At 40.6% G+C, this 18,121-nt stretch overlaps 1 pseudogene; it reads left to right on the plus strand.

The window, feature by feature from the left end:
- Positions 1 to 13,332: 13,332 nt before the first annotated feature.
- Positions 13,333 to 13,445, plus strand: LOC111549310 (annotated as a pseudogene).
- Positions 13,446 to 18,121: the final 4,676 nt, after the last annotated feature.

The raw sequence follows: 18,121 nt of genomic DNA on the forward strand, positions 1-18,121 counted from the left end.
AGGTGCTGGAAGCCCTACTAGAATCCATACTGAAATCAAAGCCAAATCTCACAGCTCAGCACAATGGGCAGCGCAGAGGAAACATGTGATAAATGTCTGCTAATGTAATTAGCTAGTGAGATAGGGGCTGGGGCAAAGACAGTGTTGAACTAGTTCACCAATTTGCTCTAGTCTTGTCTTTATCTGTGTAAGGGTAACTGATGCGAAGCAATAAATTACTTAAATATGATAAAAAATGAAATAAAATAAAATAAAATAAATCTTAAAAAAAAGAAAGAAAGAAAGAAATTGAAATGAAGCCACAGTGGCACTTCAGCGCTTACCTAGCCAAATCCTGAATTTTATGGATGAGAAACCTACGGTCAAGAAAAGTGACTGTCTAGAGTGCCTAAGAGTAGATGTAGAGCAGCTTGTTAGATAAAGAGTGAGGGCTTTGGAAGACCAGTCCCCTTTTCGTAAGAGAAAGATTTTAAACATTTGAAGGAAATCACCTATGATTCTACTTTATTTTTATCTCTTCACTGCACCCAGGAGATTCTACATATATTATTACTGTTTCATAAATGAGGACAGTTTCAATTACCAAAGCAAACTGCATAGGCAAATTCTAACAATATACTTTAATTTCACATACCTTTCTTTGTCACACTGTTAGTCCCAATTTGAAAACCAGCACAGATTTTTCCCTTCATCTCAACAAAAAGAGAGCAAAGTTCAGGATTTGTAGATATTTGTTTCTAAATTTTCTTATGGGATGATATAATCAAACATCTCAGTAAATTTTTATTCATTAAAATACAAATTCTGTCAGCTTAGCCATGGTCTTTACCTTTGGAAAATGAACTTTTTGTTCTTTTTATGGAAAGCTGAATAGAAACGTTAGGATTTTGTTTTATAGCAGTGTTTCATTCTCCAAGTCTACTTGTCTCAAAACTTTTTATAATGCATTATAGACCTGGATTTTTCCAGTTCTCACCTGAGCCAGTAATAAGAAGTATATTTAAGAAGGTGCCTTTTTCTGAGCCCCTAGGCCAGGAATATATTCATCTTTATGTACACATGTTCTCATAACCTCATATAACTTTATGTCTTATTCTTTAACAAGTTTCTTTTGTAAGCCAGCCCTGCTGAAACAATAACCTTAAGCTCCCTAAGGGTTTCCACTACCATAATATCAGCTTTCCTGGACTTCACTGTGTCACTACAATTCCCCATGGCTGTGTAATAATAAAAACTTCTACATGTACAGCACTTTAAATATTTCAAAGTGTATTAACCCATATCAGTTTTAGCCTGTGACTCCTTGCCAATGTTATTTTTTTTCTGTTTAAAAGTGAGGTTGAAAACAGAGGAAAGAGACTGCCTGTGTTCTTAGGGATGGAGCCTTGGACCAAAAAGCAGGGGTCTTTTGGACTCTGGCTCCATTTCTTCCCTGACTGGCAGCCAGTACTCACCACTTCTTGCTCTGAGCTTTCAAGAAGGCTGGATCAGTCACTTTAGAACAGACTCGACCTAGACAGTCTACCAAGGTAAAATGTTGTATCTCAGGAAACCATGGCCTCTCAGCTCCTAGGGTGTTCAACCATAAACTGAATGGGTAATTAAAGTGGATTCAGTCAAATGGGTGGTTAGACACGAAGACATGGAAGGTCATTTCTACTACTGACGTTCTGTGATTATAATAAAATACATTTTAAAGTCTAAACTACAATATCTTTTAGTAAATTGCTTTCTCATTTTCTTCTTCCTTACAGACTACAATTGTTAAGAAGTAAAAAACAACATGCAAAAGGAATTGAGTACAAAAAGCCTAATGTTGGCCGGGTGCAGTGGCTCACGCCTGTAATCCCAGCATTTTGGGAGGCCAAGGCAGGTGGATCACTAGAGGCCAGGAGTTTGAGAACAGCCTGGCCAACATGGAGAAACTCCATCTCTACCAAAAAAAAAAATACAAAAAATAAACTGGGCGTGATGGTGCATGGCTGTAATCCCAACTACGCAGGAGGTTGAGGCAAGAGAATCACTTGAACCCGGATGCAGAGGCTTCAGTGAGCCAAGATCACACCACTGCACCCCAGCTTGGGTGACAGAGCGAGACTCTGTCTCAAAAAAAAAAAAAAAGCAGTCCGGGCGCCGTGGCTCACGCCTGTAATCCCAGCACTTTGGGAGGCCAAGGTGGGCAGATCACAAGGTCAGGAGATCAAGACCATTCTGGCAAACACGGTGAAACCCCATCTCTATTAAAAATACAAAAATTAGCTGGGCATAGTGGCACGTGCCTGTAATCCCAGCTATGCGGGAGGCTGAGGCAGGAGAATCACTTCAACCTGGGAGTTGGAGGTTGCAGTGAGCCAAGATCGCCACTGCAGTACAGCCTGGTGACAGAGCAAGACTCCATCTCAAAGAAAAAAAAAAAAAGGCATAATGGCATGAAAATGTTTGCTTCAAGAATACTCTAAGAATACTCTATGCCATTAATAAATTCTCTCTCTCTTTTTTTTTTTTTTTTCCCCCGAGATGGAGTCTTGCTCTGTCTCCCAGCCTGGAGTGCAGTGGCCAGATCTTAGCTCACCGCAACCTCTGCCTCCCAGGTTCAAGCGATTCTCCCACATCAGCCTCCCAAGTAGCTGGGACTACAGGCATGTGCAAGCCACCACGCCTGGCTAATTTTTGTATTTTTAGTAGAGACGGGTTTCGTCATATTGGCCAGGCTGGTCTCAAATTCTTGACCTCAAGTGATCTGCCTGTCTCGGCCTCCCAAAGTACTGAGATTATGGGCATGAACCACCGGGTCTGGCCTACATTAATAAATTCTTAATAGTTTTTCCTGCTACTAGTTACTAGTTTCTCCTGTCTCCAATTGACCCTCTATATTAGTGTTGTCCATTAGAACTTCCTGTGATGATGGAAATGCTATCCAATGCAGTCACAACATCTAGTTATGAAGCTATTAAGCACACGAAATATGGCTATAGTAAGCAAGTAACTCAATTTTTAATTTCATGTCATTTTAATAAATTTTAATTTAAATATCCATATATGGCTAGTGGCTACTATATTTTATAGCACAACCTCATGACCATCAAAGTAATAGTCCCCAAAACAACTCTGCTGCCCTGCTTAAAACTTTCTCCTAGATCCCATTTGAGAATGAGAGGTAGCAAAATATGCCACCCAAAAAATATACTACCTTGGCATAAGAATTCTTTTGAGCTTGAGGCACTTGAAAAGAAGCAGATAAAAGAAGAACTCTGACCTTCTTCTTTTTCTTAAGAGCAGAAGATTAAATTTCTCTGTGAAAGATGGCCTCCTTATACCAGAAGGAAAGTAACGTTCTTATCAAGGATGAGTTGAGGCCAAGAGAATTCTGTACAACCAGACCTCGTTAAAGATTTCTTATCTTCCTTTAGCCTTTCCACACAGTTTAGTCTTTATTCAACCTACTATATGAGCATTTAGGTTTTGCCACTTCTTTGTGTATTCATTTCCTTATGAGGGCTCCCATGTCATGTAAAACACATAAATACGTATGTTTTTCTCCTGCTTATGTCTTACATCAATTTAATTCTTAGGCCCAGACAAAAACCCTTAGGAGATCAAGGTGAAAGTTTGTCTCCCATACAACCACATCGCTGTTTCTCAAACTTCCCTGTCAAAATACAACTAACAGTTGAGACTGGAAAGCATATTCCTAAGTACAGAAGTTAAACTTAAAAACTGGACAAGTTGGAAATTAACTTAATGTTCTTTTTATCTTTAAAATATGTGTAAATTTTGCCATCCTCTAAGTGACATAACCAAATTTCTCTTAAGACATAAAGGTTTAAACTATCTTGCCATCATATAAAAGAACAAAAATTTCCTACGTCCTTCACTGATCAACAGGTGAGAAGCTATTGCACTAATGATACCACTAATGAAATTAACCACTAACAATTTGAGAAAATCCATCAAAATGAATGATTGTTGCTGCTGCTGAAACATACATCAGGTTTTACACCTAATCAATTCCCCTTCTGGGTATGAGTGTCATATTTTGAGAACTGAGATTCACCTAAGCATGGGATTATAATGGCGATGGTTTCATTGGTTTTTTTTTTTTTTAAACTTTAACAACTGTGTCAGAATAATAATTGTCAGAACGTTGCCAAAAGTGTTGGTGAATGAAAAATAGTTTTAGGTATTTGCTGGTGGATATATTTAACCTGTACCAGTTTATAAAGGAGTAAAATCTCTGCTTGCTTATGACCAATGATACAATGTGTTTTACTTTCAAAGGATTTATTAAATCATTTTTCCAGCACATAAAGATGGCTGATGATGTTCTTTATTTTATTGTAAATATAATTTTCATCATGTAAAAAATATATACTAAACTCATTTAATAATCATTCTTTTTCAGACAAGCGCAGTAGCTCACTCCTGTAATCCCAGCACTTTGGGAGGCCGAGCTGGGCAGATCACCTGAGGTTGGGAGTTCAGGACCAGCCTGACCAACATGGAGAACCCGTCTCCACTAAAAATAAAAAATTAGCCAGGCTTGGTGGTGCATGCCTGTAATCCCAGCTACTCGGGAGGCTGAGGCAGGAGAAATGCTTGAACCCAGGAGATGGAGGTTGCAGTGAATCGAGATCATATCATTGCACTCATGCCTGGGCAACAAGAGTGAAACTCTATCTCAAAAAAGAAAAAAAAAAAAAAGAATAATTCTTTTTCAATAAAATAAATAATACATTTGTAACATGAAAAAATTAATATGATATTCATAGAAGAGTTCAATAAGGCCATGTTCTTTATTTTCTATAATTAAATTAAACTACTTTATGAAACCCAATTTCACTGATGGAGGAAGAGCAACGTGCATTTAAATTTGCTGATTAAACCTAATTCACATTTCCTTGCTTAAAACACTCTCTTTCATGGAAATTTTCAGTCAATTCAAAATATACCTTCCCATGAGGGCATTTTTCTTTTCCTCCTCCTGTTTCCTAAGATGGAGTCTGCATTCAAAGTAAGCTTTTCAAAGCTTCATAGCAAGAAGCAGGACCGCTAGTTTATCTAACCTTGAAAAGACCATCGAGCAATTTTTCCTTTGCTTGGGAACTGTGCTTTTCATAGTATTGTCTCTACCTACAATGTTCTTCTATTTAGCTGCAAGATTTCTTGTGATTTTTCTCCTTTGAAATGTGTCTGGTTTTTTTAATATTACTGCAAAGGTAATGGCTACAAGAGGCATCGTGTTGTAGATTTATTTACATCTCCTCAATCGCAAGCTTCATATTTTAAACAAACATCTTATCTCCCTCTTAATCTTATCTCTTTTAATTTGGTTTTTCTTTGGTTTTTTTGTATCTCCCTCTTAATCTTATCTCTTTTAATTTGGTTTTTCTGTGCATTTTCTAGCTGTGTTTGTCATGATGCTCCCACCTTCTTTGCTGCCAGTGCCAGTGCCAGGGTCAGATTGCTCTAAACTTTCCTTATTACCATGAATATTTACATTGGCTTTAAGCACCGTATTTTTGTCCACTGCTCTATGTTCCTGAAACTGCCCAATAGGTTCTCCTTGCCTACTGCCCGGACAAAGCCAATTTATCAAGACAGGGGAATTGCAATAGAGAAAGTTTAATTCATGAAGAGCTGGCTGTGTGAGAGACTAGTTTTATTATTACTCAAATCAGTCTCCCAGAGAACTCAGGGACTGGTGTTTTTAAGGATAATTTGGTAGGTAGCAGGCCAGTGAGTCTGGAGCACTGATTGGTTGGTTCAGAGATGAACTGATAGGGAGTTGAAGCTGTCCTTTTATGCTGACTCAGTTCCTGGGTGAGGGCCACAGGACTGGTTGTCAGGTCTCAGTGGGGACATCCCACTGTCAGAAATGCAAAAACCTGAAAAGACATCTCAAAGGTCAATCTTAGGTTCTGCAATAGTCGTGTTATCTTCAAGAGTAATTGGGGAAGTTGCAAATCTTATGACCTCCAGAACAATGGCTGGTAATTATTTAGAATTCAAGCTCCTCTCATCCTTTCTTGGTAGCCTTTCATTAGTTTTACAAGAACAGTTTAATTTGGGGGAAAGGCCATTATTTAAACTATAAACTTAATTTCTCCCAAAGTTAGCCTTGCCCACGCCCAGGAATGAGCAAAGATTAGCCAACCTGTGAGTTAGAGGCAAGATGGAGTCAGCCATGTCAGATTTCTCTCACTGTCATAATTTCCTCCGTTATAATTTTTACAAAGCTGGTTTCATTCCCAATTGTCTTTATAATTTTCCATTATTACACATTTAAAATGTAAACTGATAGAAAAATTAATCTAAAAATTAATCTAAAACTTCCAAACAGTATCACTACTTCCGTATTATCAGAGAATACACTGCAGGAAGTAGAGCCAAGCATACCAGTAATCACATGCTTACATACTAATCTTCCTTTGGCTGTAGTTCTAGAAGAAAGTTGATCAGATATGTGGACTGTTTGTGTATTTGTGTAGCAAACATTTTCAAAAAATAGTGGTAGTGACTCATAAACTGGTAAACATGTTTCTCGAAAAAAAAAAAAAAAAAAAAAAAAAAAAAAAACCTAACTCTTGGTGAGCCTTCCAGGACTCATGGAGGAGGCTCACTTTTCAGCTAACCTGTCTCATAGACTAGAATCTGTCATGTGGACCTGCAACATTAACCAATGTAGTAGACACTGTCAGGCTGGAGCCAAGGAAGGCCTTTTTGCCGCAGCTTTTTCAGCTGTCAGGTCCTTCAGGGTCAGGCAAAACTGCAAAGAGCCTCCTTGTCTAGGTCAATGCCCTTCCCAAGAAGGTCTACCTCCAATGACTGATACATGGAGGCTGGGTCATTTCAACCCCATGCAGAGCCACACTGACCGAGCATCTTTAGTTCCAAGTTTCTGCATGGAGTCTGCAGAGGCTATCACAGGGCCTGCTTTGATGCTTGGCTTCTCTCTCAGCTCAATCCTGCATAGTTTCCCTTCTTTCCACAGTAAACTTCCTACATACTAATCTCAGTCTTGGTGACTGATTTCTGGAGAACTCAATCTGCTGCCACATAAGCTCACTTTCCTGAAATATTAGTCCTGTTTCTTACAGTACTGATACCATAACAAACAATTATCTGATTTTCTAGTCATTCGCTAAGCATAAAATATTACATAAACCATCTAACCTAGTGGTTCTAAATGAACCACTGGAGAGATTTCTTTTTTTTTAATATTAGTATCTAGACCAATTAACTGTGGGACTAGGCCCCAGGAATCTGTATTTTTTAAGAGCTTTCCATGGGGTTCTAAAGTGTAGCCAGGGTTGAGAACACTCAATGCTTTCAGGAAAAAACATACAACTAACCAAGGGGGAGAAAAGGATTCTGCTGCATTTGCCTGTGCTTACGTATGCTAAAACATGTTCCCACCACCTAATATGCTAGCCGGTTTGCACACACAACCATCACCCCTGCTTTTGCTCCTGTTCCAGTGGGTGAACTATTCGTGCTTCTGGTCAAGGCCAGCTTCTCCCTCTGTGCAATGGATCCCATCTTCTCAAAGACTTCTCTCTAGACAATGCCCCCTTCGGTTCTGCAGCATTACTTTTTCTTTCTCCATTGTATTGTTTCTGTTAACATGCAGACAGCCAGAGATGTCTCCATTCTTTACAAAAAGAAGAATCTCAACCCCACACTCTTCTCCAGCTACTTCCACTCTTCCAGCTACTGAGTCATGCCTCTGCTCCTTTTTCAGGCAAATGTCTTCAAAAAGTTAATTGTATATGCTTTCATCATTTCCTCACCTTCCATTCTCTCTTGAGCCTACTTTAATCAGGCTTTTATCCCAGCCCTCCAACTAAAGATGCTTTTATCAAGGGTGCAGTGACATCGACATTGCCAGACTTAGTCCGCATATTGCTAAATCTGTCACAAGCCTTTGACACAGTCCATCACTTCCTCCTTGGACACCATCTCAAGTGTCTGATGTCCTGAATAGCACACCCTCTTGAGATTCTCCTCCTGCCCTAATGGTCCCAGTCCTCCTTGCTGGCTCCTCATCTTCCCAGTCACTACACGTCACTTTGCTGAATGAGGGGATTATCCCAGTTTTGTGGCTTTAAATATTATCTCAATGCTTGAGATACTCAAATGTATATTCCCAATGCAGACTGTCCCCCAAATTCCAAGCTTATTTACCCCAACTATCTCTTTCAATCTCCGCTTGGATACATAATTATCATGTCACACTTAGATCATGTCAGTTCTTCTCAGTCTCAGTAAATAACACCACCAACCTTCTCGCTCTTGCCAATATCTTTTTTTTTTTTTTCTTTTTTCTTTTTGGAGTCAGGGTCTCACTCTGTCACTCAGGCTAGAGTGCAGTGGTGCGATCGTGTCTCATTACTCTCACTACAGGACTCAGGTAATCCTCCCACTTCACACTCCCGAGTAGCTAGGACTACAGGCACATGGCACCATACTCAGCTAATTTTAGTATTTTTTTGTAGAGACAGGGTTTTGTCAGGTTGCCCAGGCTGGTTTCGAACTCCTGAGTTCAAGTCATCCACCCACCTCGGCCTCCCTAAGTGCTGGGATTATAGGCATGAGTCACTGTGCTTGGCTCCACAATCTTTAAAGCCTTTCTAAACTGTTCTCTTTGATTTCATACCACAAAATTTGTTAGCTCCACCTTTAAAATATATTTAGATTAAGACCTCTTTTCATCACCACCCTGCTGTCACCCTAAGAAACCATCATCTCTCAAAATAAATCCTAATGTCCTTTGGGCTTTCTAGGCCTACTCTTTATACCCCAGGCTACCTGTCCAGGTGAATCTCTTCCAGTTCTCCTCCATGAATTTCTGTCTCACAGAATGCATGTACCACTGCACTTCGTAATGTCAATCTCTCCCACCAGACAATGATTAGATTCTTAGTTGTCTCTTTATCACCATTCACAGTACACTGACTGAGCACAAATTTAAGGCTTCAATAAATGGTAAGTGAATGAATAATGAATGAATGAATGCTACAATATTGACTATAATAGATAAAGAGATATATTGACCTGCTTGGCAGAAAACTCGTGGCTATTATTAGCTACATTCTCTGTGCATGCTAACTGGAAAGAATTTCACACTTGCTTTAATGTATTCATTTTTCTCCTGGATTCAGTTGGTAAAATTAAATTGTCTTTCTTCTTTTCAGAGACTGATTAATTTAAACAAAAGGGTATGTGTAGTGACCCTCACAGCACACTGACCAACTTAGTCGACTCCAATAATTCAACATATACAAAGAAAGCCTGTTAAGACAGGAGCTAATGAAGCCAACAAAATCAGTTCTAAAAGTTTAGAAGGTCCCTAATAATCTATATATTGTTAAATTATTTCAAAATTGTTTATAAAGAGATTACGTAGTTGTTACATATTCCTGGATAACTTTAGTTGGCAGAATATAATCTCTCAAAAGTTTTGGCCATTTTTGTTTTTTATGTAATTCTATTTGATATTAGTTCAGAGAGGCCCAAAATTAAAAATAATGTGTATTTCCCTAATGAGAGTGACTTCATGATTTGCATTCACATTAATTTTCAACAGCCTTACTTAAAATTGTTTTGAATTAGAGTTTTGTAATTAGGACTTAACATTTAAATCATATTCAGGAGACTGTGCATATGGTTAAACAGACTGCCAGAATAAATTATGAGCTAACAAAATAGTAACCTATTACTTAAAGGCATTTAGTAAGTCATATTTTATTTATCCTTTTACATCTTCTTACAAAAATATTCTCTTAGGTTTCTTAGCCACAGTTCATCCCCCTCATTTGACCCACACTTGCTCACAGTGATGTCACCTTCACCATTCCATCCCAGACCTTCAAACCTTTGTGAAATCCTGTAAGCCAATGACACAAGGGGAAAATTCAGTAAAATACTAACACGTTTATGTTCCTGCCAACCTGAGGTCTGATCTCTTTTCCCCAAATCATAGCATAGCCTCCAATAATTCATTTCCCAATTTAAAATATCACCTTCCCAATATTCTATTTAGAAATTGGCAAAAACTAGGCCGGGCGCGGTGGCTCAAGCCTGTAATCCCAGCACTTTGGGAGGCCAAGATGGGCGGATCACAAGGTCAGGAGATCGAGACCATCCTGGTGAACACGGTGAAACCCCGTCTCTACTAAAAATACAAAAAACTAGCCGGGCGAGGTGGTGGGTGCCTGTAGTCTTAGTTACTCGGGAGGCTGAGGCGGGAGAATGGCGTAAACCCGGGAGGCAGAGCTTGCAGTGAGCTGAGATCCGGCACTCCAGCCTGGGCAACAGAGTGAGACTCCATCTCAAAAAAAAAAAAAAGAAAAAAAAAGAAATTGGCAAAAACTATAAGATCGGGTTGAACACAATTGTATTGGTTTTCTTGCCTGACAATCCTCCCATGTTCCATTCATGCCCAGCTTTTTATACCCTAGCATTGTCTGTTTACCTCTACTGCAAGGTTTCACAGCCTCAACACTCCTGATATTTGGGGCCTGGTGATTGATTGTTTGTTGTCGGGGGCTGTTGTGTGCATCATTGGATGTTAGTATCCCTGAGTTGTTCCCACCAGAGATGCCAATAACAACTCCTCCCACCCCCACCCTAGTTGTAACAACCAAAAATGTTTTCAGATGTAATCAAATGTCTTCTGGGGATATAGGGGGAGGGACAAATTGCCCCAGTTGAGAACTACAGCTCTGTGATGACTGAAGTTAAAGGTTTTTCCAAATGACGCAATTAGGATTCACATTGAAAGATCACTGGGATTCAAATCCACATCATCTTAATCCACAATGCATTGTCTTTCCCATAAAATGGAAATCTTGTACTAGATAGATGCCAATTTAGTCATGGGGTGCTGCTGAAGATAATGAGTGTAATGACATGTGATGGTTAACTGTATGTGTCAATTTGGAGGGTGTTTTTGGATGAGATTAACATTTAAATCAGTAAACTTTAAGTAAAGTAGATTGCCTTCTATAATGTGGGTGGGCCTCATTCAATCAGTTGAAAGCCTAAGAAGAACCAAAAGATCGGCCACCCCCTCAAGAAAGAAATTCTAGCAGACTGCCTTGAGATGGAAATGCACCATCAGCTCTTCTGGGTCTAAAGTCTTCCGACCCACACTGAAGACTGTGGACTTACCAACCTCCATAATTGTATACATCAATTCTTATAATATATAATGTATATACATACTATTGATTCAGTATCTCTGGAGAATCTTAATGAATACATGGCATAATAGAAATAACAACATGTGTGTTTTCTTCCCCTTCACACACTCTTCCCCAAGTCAGCAGAGTCACCCATATTGCCTTGAGAAGGAAAAGCAATGTTTATTTTTGACTCCTGAATATTGTCAAAGAATCAAAAGGGAAGGTTTAAGGGAAGTAACACCCAGAGTATCCATGATAACAGAAAAATTATAAAGAAAGTAGAGAAGGTGAGAGGCGTGGGGCAAGAGACAATGGTCTGGTCCTGGTGGGTCCCATGAAAAGGTGCAGAACTAATACCGAGAGCCCAAAGAACACCTGGGGGCTGGCCAGTGCTTGGGAGCCAGGCCAAGGTCTGGAGGAGACCAAGTGAGGGAGCACCTTGCATCACCTGGATGATGGAGAACCACACTGACTGCAATCTGGTAACTACAGTGTGGCCATCAGCTGCCCACGTGTTGCCTGTGAATTGTGCTGCAAGACTTTTCAGAGGCCCATTCAAACTGCTCAATGTAGAGGGAACCCCTCTTTTTCAATGGCCAGGGCACTTATAAGCCTCTTTGCAAACAGAGATTTGGGTTCCTGGCTACTCAGAGAAAAGGAAGGGAAAGTCGCTGCTTTGGTGAAATCAGGAATGCTCATGCTGTGCCTCCTCATGCTGAGAATGACATCCAGTGATAAAGAAAGGTCATGAGATGGGAAGTATAGTCTTTACTATGTTGAGTAGAGCAGAAAATGCTGCAAAGCTAAATATAACACAGAGATACAGGGTCACCTTTAGTGTGGCTTTTTAAGTTCTGAGAAACCAAACTTTCCTATAGCTGCTTTGTTTTAAATCATAAATAGCTTTTCTGATTGTGTGCTCTTTTTCAAAAGAATAGAGGTCCACTTACATGCAGATAACATACCTATATTATAACATCTACAGTTGTTGGGAGCAAGCCCCCCAAAATCAGGTCATAAACTGGCCCCAAAACTGGCCATAAACACAATCTCTGCAGCACTGTGGCATGTTCATAATGGCCCTAACGCCTAAGCTGGAAGGTTGTGGGTTTACAGGAATGAGGGCAAGGAACATCTGGCCTGGCCAGGGTGGAAAACTGCTTAAAGGCATTTGTAAGCTACAAACAATAGCATGAGCGATCTGTGTCTTAAGGGAGTGTTCCTGCTGCAGTTAACTAGCCCAACCGATTCTTTTAATTTGGCCCATCCCTTGGTTTCCCATAAGGGATACTTTTTTTTTTTTTTTTTTGAGACGGAGTCTCGCTCTATTGCCCAGGCTGGAGTGCAGTGGCCGGATCTCAGCTCACTGCAAGCTCTGCCTCCTGGGTTTACACCATTCTCCTGCCTCAGCCTCCCAAGTAGCTGGGACTACAGGCACCCGCCATCTCGCCCGGCTAGTTTTTTGTATTTTTTAGTAGAGACGGGGTTTCACAGTCTTAGCCGGGCACAGTGGCTCAAGCCTGTAATCCCAGCACTTTGGGAGGCCAAGACGGGTGGATCACGAGGTCAGGAGAAGGGATACTTTTAGTTAATTTATTATCTATAGAAACAATGCTAATGACTGGTTTGCTGTTAATAAATATGTGGGTAAATCTCTGTTCGGGGCTCTCAGCTCTGAAGGCTGTGAGACCCCTGATTTCCCACTTCTTGCCTCTATATTTCTGTGTGTGTGTCTTTAATACCATTGACACTGCTGGGTTAGGGTCTCCCTGACCGAGCTGGTCTTGGCAATAGGTTCTTAGCTTATTTGTATAAATAAAATTATTTCAGCTGGGTGTGGTGGCTCACGCCCATAATCCCAGCACTTTGCAGGGCTGAGACGGGAGGATCACCTGAAGACAGGAGGTTGACACCAGCCTGGCTAACATGATGAAACCCCATCCCTACTAAAAATAAAAAAAATTAGCATGGCTGTGTAATCCCAGCTATTCGGGAGACTGAGACAGGAGAATCACTCGAACCCAGGGGGCAGAGTTTGCAGTGAGCTGAGATCACGCCACTGTACTCCAGCCTGGGCAACAAAGTAAGACTCTGTCTCAAAAAAAATTTCTTTTTAATTATTTCTATCAATAATATATCATATGAAGTGCTCCCTTAGACAGCATATATACTAAAATTGAAACAATACAGAGAAAATTAGCGTGGCCCCTGAGCAAGAATGACACGCAAATTCATGAAGCATTCCAAAAACATTTTTTTAACAATAATAATAATATATCACATGAAAATGCCTAAACATAATTCACCAATTTTGAATTATGTGTTTGGAATAATCTGACTTAAAATATAGGTTAATCTACCCTACGAGCAGACCCAGAAATTCCACTCATAAGGATGTACCCATGAGAAATGTGTATATGTGTCCACCAAAAGACATGTACAAGAAAGCACATGGCAGCTGTACTCATTAAAGCTCAAGACTGGAAACAACCCAAATAACCATCAGTGAGAGACTGAATAAACAAATATAGGTTTAGGCATACAACAGAATGCTATACAGTGCTTTAAAAGGAATGAGCTGTTTATACAACATGAGTGAATTTCAAAAACAGTGTGTTGAGTGAAGGAAGCCAGACATAAAAGTACACACTGCATGATTCCATTTACATGAATTTCAACAACAGACATGACTAATCAATGACGGTGTAAGTTAGAAGAGTGGATGACTCTGAATGCAGCAAGTATTGACTAGAAAAAGGCATTAAGCTTGCAGAAACATCTACTAAAGTGATGAAAATATTCTATATCTCAATCTGGATGGTGGTTCTCAGGTATTTACGTATGAAAACTTCATCAAGCTATATACTTAATAATAGCACATATACTAAATGTATGTAATATCTTGGGTTTAAGTTACAGAGACAAAGAGCTGTGCACAAAATTTACCTTAAGGAGCATCAAGAGAATAAAAAATAAAGGCAGTCATGCCCTGGTCTAAAGTATATGAAACTGAGGTACCTGCTGATTTAAAGAGTCATGTTACTACATGTTCACATGATGTTATCAGAAAAAAATATTCAAATACAGAGGCTAAATGGAAAATCATAAAGGTAGTTCTTTGAAACAGCTATTTGCTGTCCAGCCGCCTCTCACATAGTGTATTAATTTTCTTTTTTTTTTTAATTTGAGATGGTGTTTCGCTTTTGTTGCCCAGGCTGGAGTGCAATGGCGTGATCTCGGCTCATTGAAATCTCCACCTCCTGGGTTTAAGTGACTTTCCTGCCTCAGCCTCCCCAGCAGCTGGGATCACAGACATGTGCCACCACGCCCAGTTAATTTTGTATTTTTAGTAGAGACGGGGTTTCTCCATGCTGGTCAGGCTGATGTCGAATTCCCGACCTCAGGTGGTCCGCACATGTCAGCCTCCTAAAGTGCTGGGATTACAGGCGTGAGCCACTGCACCCAGCTATATTAATTTTCTATGGCCATCATAACAGCTTACCACCAACTTAGCAGCCTGAAACAACAAAAATGTCTTACCTCTCAGTTTCTATAGATCAGAATGCCAGGTTGGCTCAACTGGCTTCTCTGCTCCTAATATTACAAGGCCAAAATCAAGGTGTCAGCCCTCTGGGCTCTTATCCAGAGGCTGTGGAAAGACTCTTTCTAGGCCCCTCAGGTTACTGGCAGAATTCATTTCCTTGGGATTGTAGGTCTCTATTTCTGTGCTGGCTATCAGCTAGGGACCACCTTCAGCTCTGAAAGGTTTATATCTCTTCCTTGTTCATGGCCTCTTGCATCTCAGAGTCAGCATGGACATGTCAAATTCTTCTCATACTTAGAGTCTCTCTGACTTCTTTATCTGCTGCGTCTCTCTGCTGCCTCTGGCCACAGAAAATCTCTGCTTTTAACAGCTCATGTGATTAGATTGGGCCCACATGGGTAATCCAGTTTAATTTCCCTATTCTAATTATATTTGCAAAGAATTTTCACAGGTTCCAAACATTAAGGTATATATACCTTTGGGGTCCATTTTTCTGCCTATTACACATGTACAGCTCCATTTGGTGATCTTGGATGTGTGGTAGCAGGCATTTATTTATTTATTGGTGCTTAATAGTCCTTCTTGAACAAAAGAAAGAAGAACAACTAATACATATAGAGTCTGGTCATATTTAAGTGATGGCATCTTCACCTGAGCTATTAGGACATTCTCTGAAATATAGTATCTTTCCTTTTGCTACACTACTTGAACAATTCTGATCTTTGATCTTGAAGGAGCCTATTCCTAGAGAATAGCTGTTCCCCACAAAGCTACATAATTTTCTCCTACTGAAGAGTATGTTTCAGGCTGTGTACAGTGGCTCAGGTTGATAATCCCAACACTGGGAGGCCAAGACAGCAGGATCACTTGAGCTCATGAGTTGGAGACCAACATAGTGTTATCTCATCTCTACTAAAAATAAAAAAACAAAATAGCCAGCCATGGTGGTGCACACCTGTAGTATCAGCTACTCAGGAGGCTCAGGTGGGAGAATCGCTTGAGCCCGGGAGATCACAGCTGCAGTGAACTGTAATCACAGCACTGCACTCCAGCCTGAGCAACAGAGACCCTGTTTCAAAAAAAAGAGTAGGTTTCAGACAAAGGTAAACCTTAAGGCAAAGGATCAGCTGTGCATGGGTAGCCATCCTCTCCTTTCTTCCCTAGGAAGGGCACAGTCCCTGCCCCTACAGTTCCCTATGCTGCCACTCAGGGACAGCAGCTAGGCTGGCATGGACTGTCCTAGAGAAGAAAAGTAAAGAGAAAAGAAAAGTGGCTTCCTTTTTTGAGACATGGTCTCACTCTTTTGCCCAGGTTGGAGTGCAGTGGTGCAATCAGGATCAAGGCTTACTGTAACCTCAACCTCCCTGGCTCAAGCAATCCTCCCGTCTCAGCCTCCCAAGTAGCTGGGACCATAGGCAAGCGCCACCATGCCCAGCTAGGTTTTTCTTATTTTTTGTAGAGATGCAATCTCACTGTGTTGGCCAGGCTGGAAGTGGCTTACTTTAATGCAACGGTATATGGAAGGTGATATATGATTCCTGGTCATCTGAACTGTCATAATTCTGAGTATGATCATAGAGTGGCACCAGAATCCACCTTAGTTGTGACATAAGTAGACGTTGCCTTGGCCACATTTCTTTCTCCCTTTCATTGAGCCCTTTGGTATCTTTACTTTGCATAGCACATCAGAGTTTACAAACTTTTTGCTGCAGATATACTCTCATTTGGGCCTTCAAATAATCCTGTTAGGTAAACCAGGCAAGCATGATTATCCCATATTTCATATGTGATATTTGAGGTTCAGGAGTGTTCAGTGACTCCAACAAGTTTACAGGTAGTGAGTAGCAGACCAGACTCTATATTTAGCAGTCTTTCCACAAATAGCCTGACAACAACATCTGTACCAGCTTCCAGAATTGTCTTGCTCTACCCCCTTATCAAATCCCACCCTCTGAGCCTCATTCACAATCAAGTGTGAGTAACTGATTGTTTCCAGGAGTGTCTGTATTTTAATATTAGAGGAAGCAAATTCAAAGGATAAAATTGCAAATATTAACAATCAAATCAGAGAGAAATGGGTTGGAATGAGAGGGGGCACAGGAAGAATAAGCTCTTCCCAACACTCCTAAAATGACATCCAAAAGGTTCCTCCAAATGTATTTAAATGTTAAACTCCGTGCCAGACTCCACAAAAGTTAAACAAGTTAAAGCAGCTTTAGACAAACCTTATTCCAAAAATGAAATCAACACATACTAAGGGAAGTTGGGGAATTTTAGAAGAATTGGAACAAGGTTGTTATGAGGATAGAATGACAGGTGCCAAAAGAGAAAAAGGAAATAGATAATTAAAATGATCACATTGTTATGTTAAATCAGATGTATAATGTTCCATAAAGAAATGGAGAAATTAGGCTGGGCATGGTAGCTCAAGCCTGTAATCCCAATACTTTCGGAGGCCAAGGTGGGTGGATCACCTGAGGTCAGGAGTTCGAGACCAGCCTGCCCAACATGGTGAAACCCTATCTCTACTAAAAATACGAAAAATTAGCTGGGCGTGGTGGCAGGCACCTGTAATCCCAGCTGCTTGGGAGGCTGAGGCAGGAGAATCACTTGAACTCAAGAGGCAGAGGTTGCAGTGAGCCAAGATCACACCACTGCACTCCAGCCTGGGTGACAGAGTGAGACTCCGTCTCAAAAAAAAAAAAAAAAAAAAGAAGCTTTGTCGGGGGCCGGGCGCGGTGGCTCAAGCCTGTAATCCCAGCACTTTGGGAGGCCGAGACGGGCGGATCACGAGGTCAGGAGATCGAGACCATCCTGGCTAACATGGTGAAACCCCGTCTCTACTAAAAAATACAAAAAACTAGCCAGGCGACATGGTGGGGGCCTATAGTCCCAGCTACTCGGGAGGCTGAGGCAGGAGAATGGCGTGAACCTGGGAGGCGGAGGTTGCAGTGAGCTGAGATCCGGCCACTGCACTCCAGCCTGGGTGACAGCGAGACTCCGTCTCAAAAAAAAAAAAAAAAAAAAAAAAAAAAAGAAGCTTTGTCTCCACAACTCCTTATCCTAATCCAGACACTCCCTTCTATTGACTCCAGGTCTTTAGATAAATTTTTTCAACCAATTGCTAATCAGAAAATCTTTGGATCCACCTGTGACCTGGAAGCCCCCAACTGAAGTTGTCTTGCCTTTCCACAAAAACCAATGTACATCTTACATGTATTGATTGATGTCTTATGTCTCCTGAAAATGTATAAAAAACAAAGTATAGCCTGACCACCTTGGGCACATGTTCTCAGGACCTCCAAAAGCTGTGTCACAGCCAGACCTTAGCCTTGGCAAAATAAACCTCTAAACTGAATGAAGGCCAGGCATGGTGGCTCATGCCTGTAAT

This window comes from Piliocolobus tephrosceles, chromosome 11, assembly GCF_002776525.5.
Source record: "Piliocolobus tephrosceles isolate RC106 chromosome 11, ASM277652v3, whole genome shotgun sequence".
Lineage (NCBI taxonomy): Eukaryota > Metazoa > Chordata > Mammalia > Primates > Cercopithecidae > Piliocolobus > Piliocolobus tephrosceles.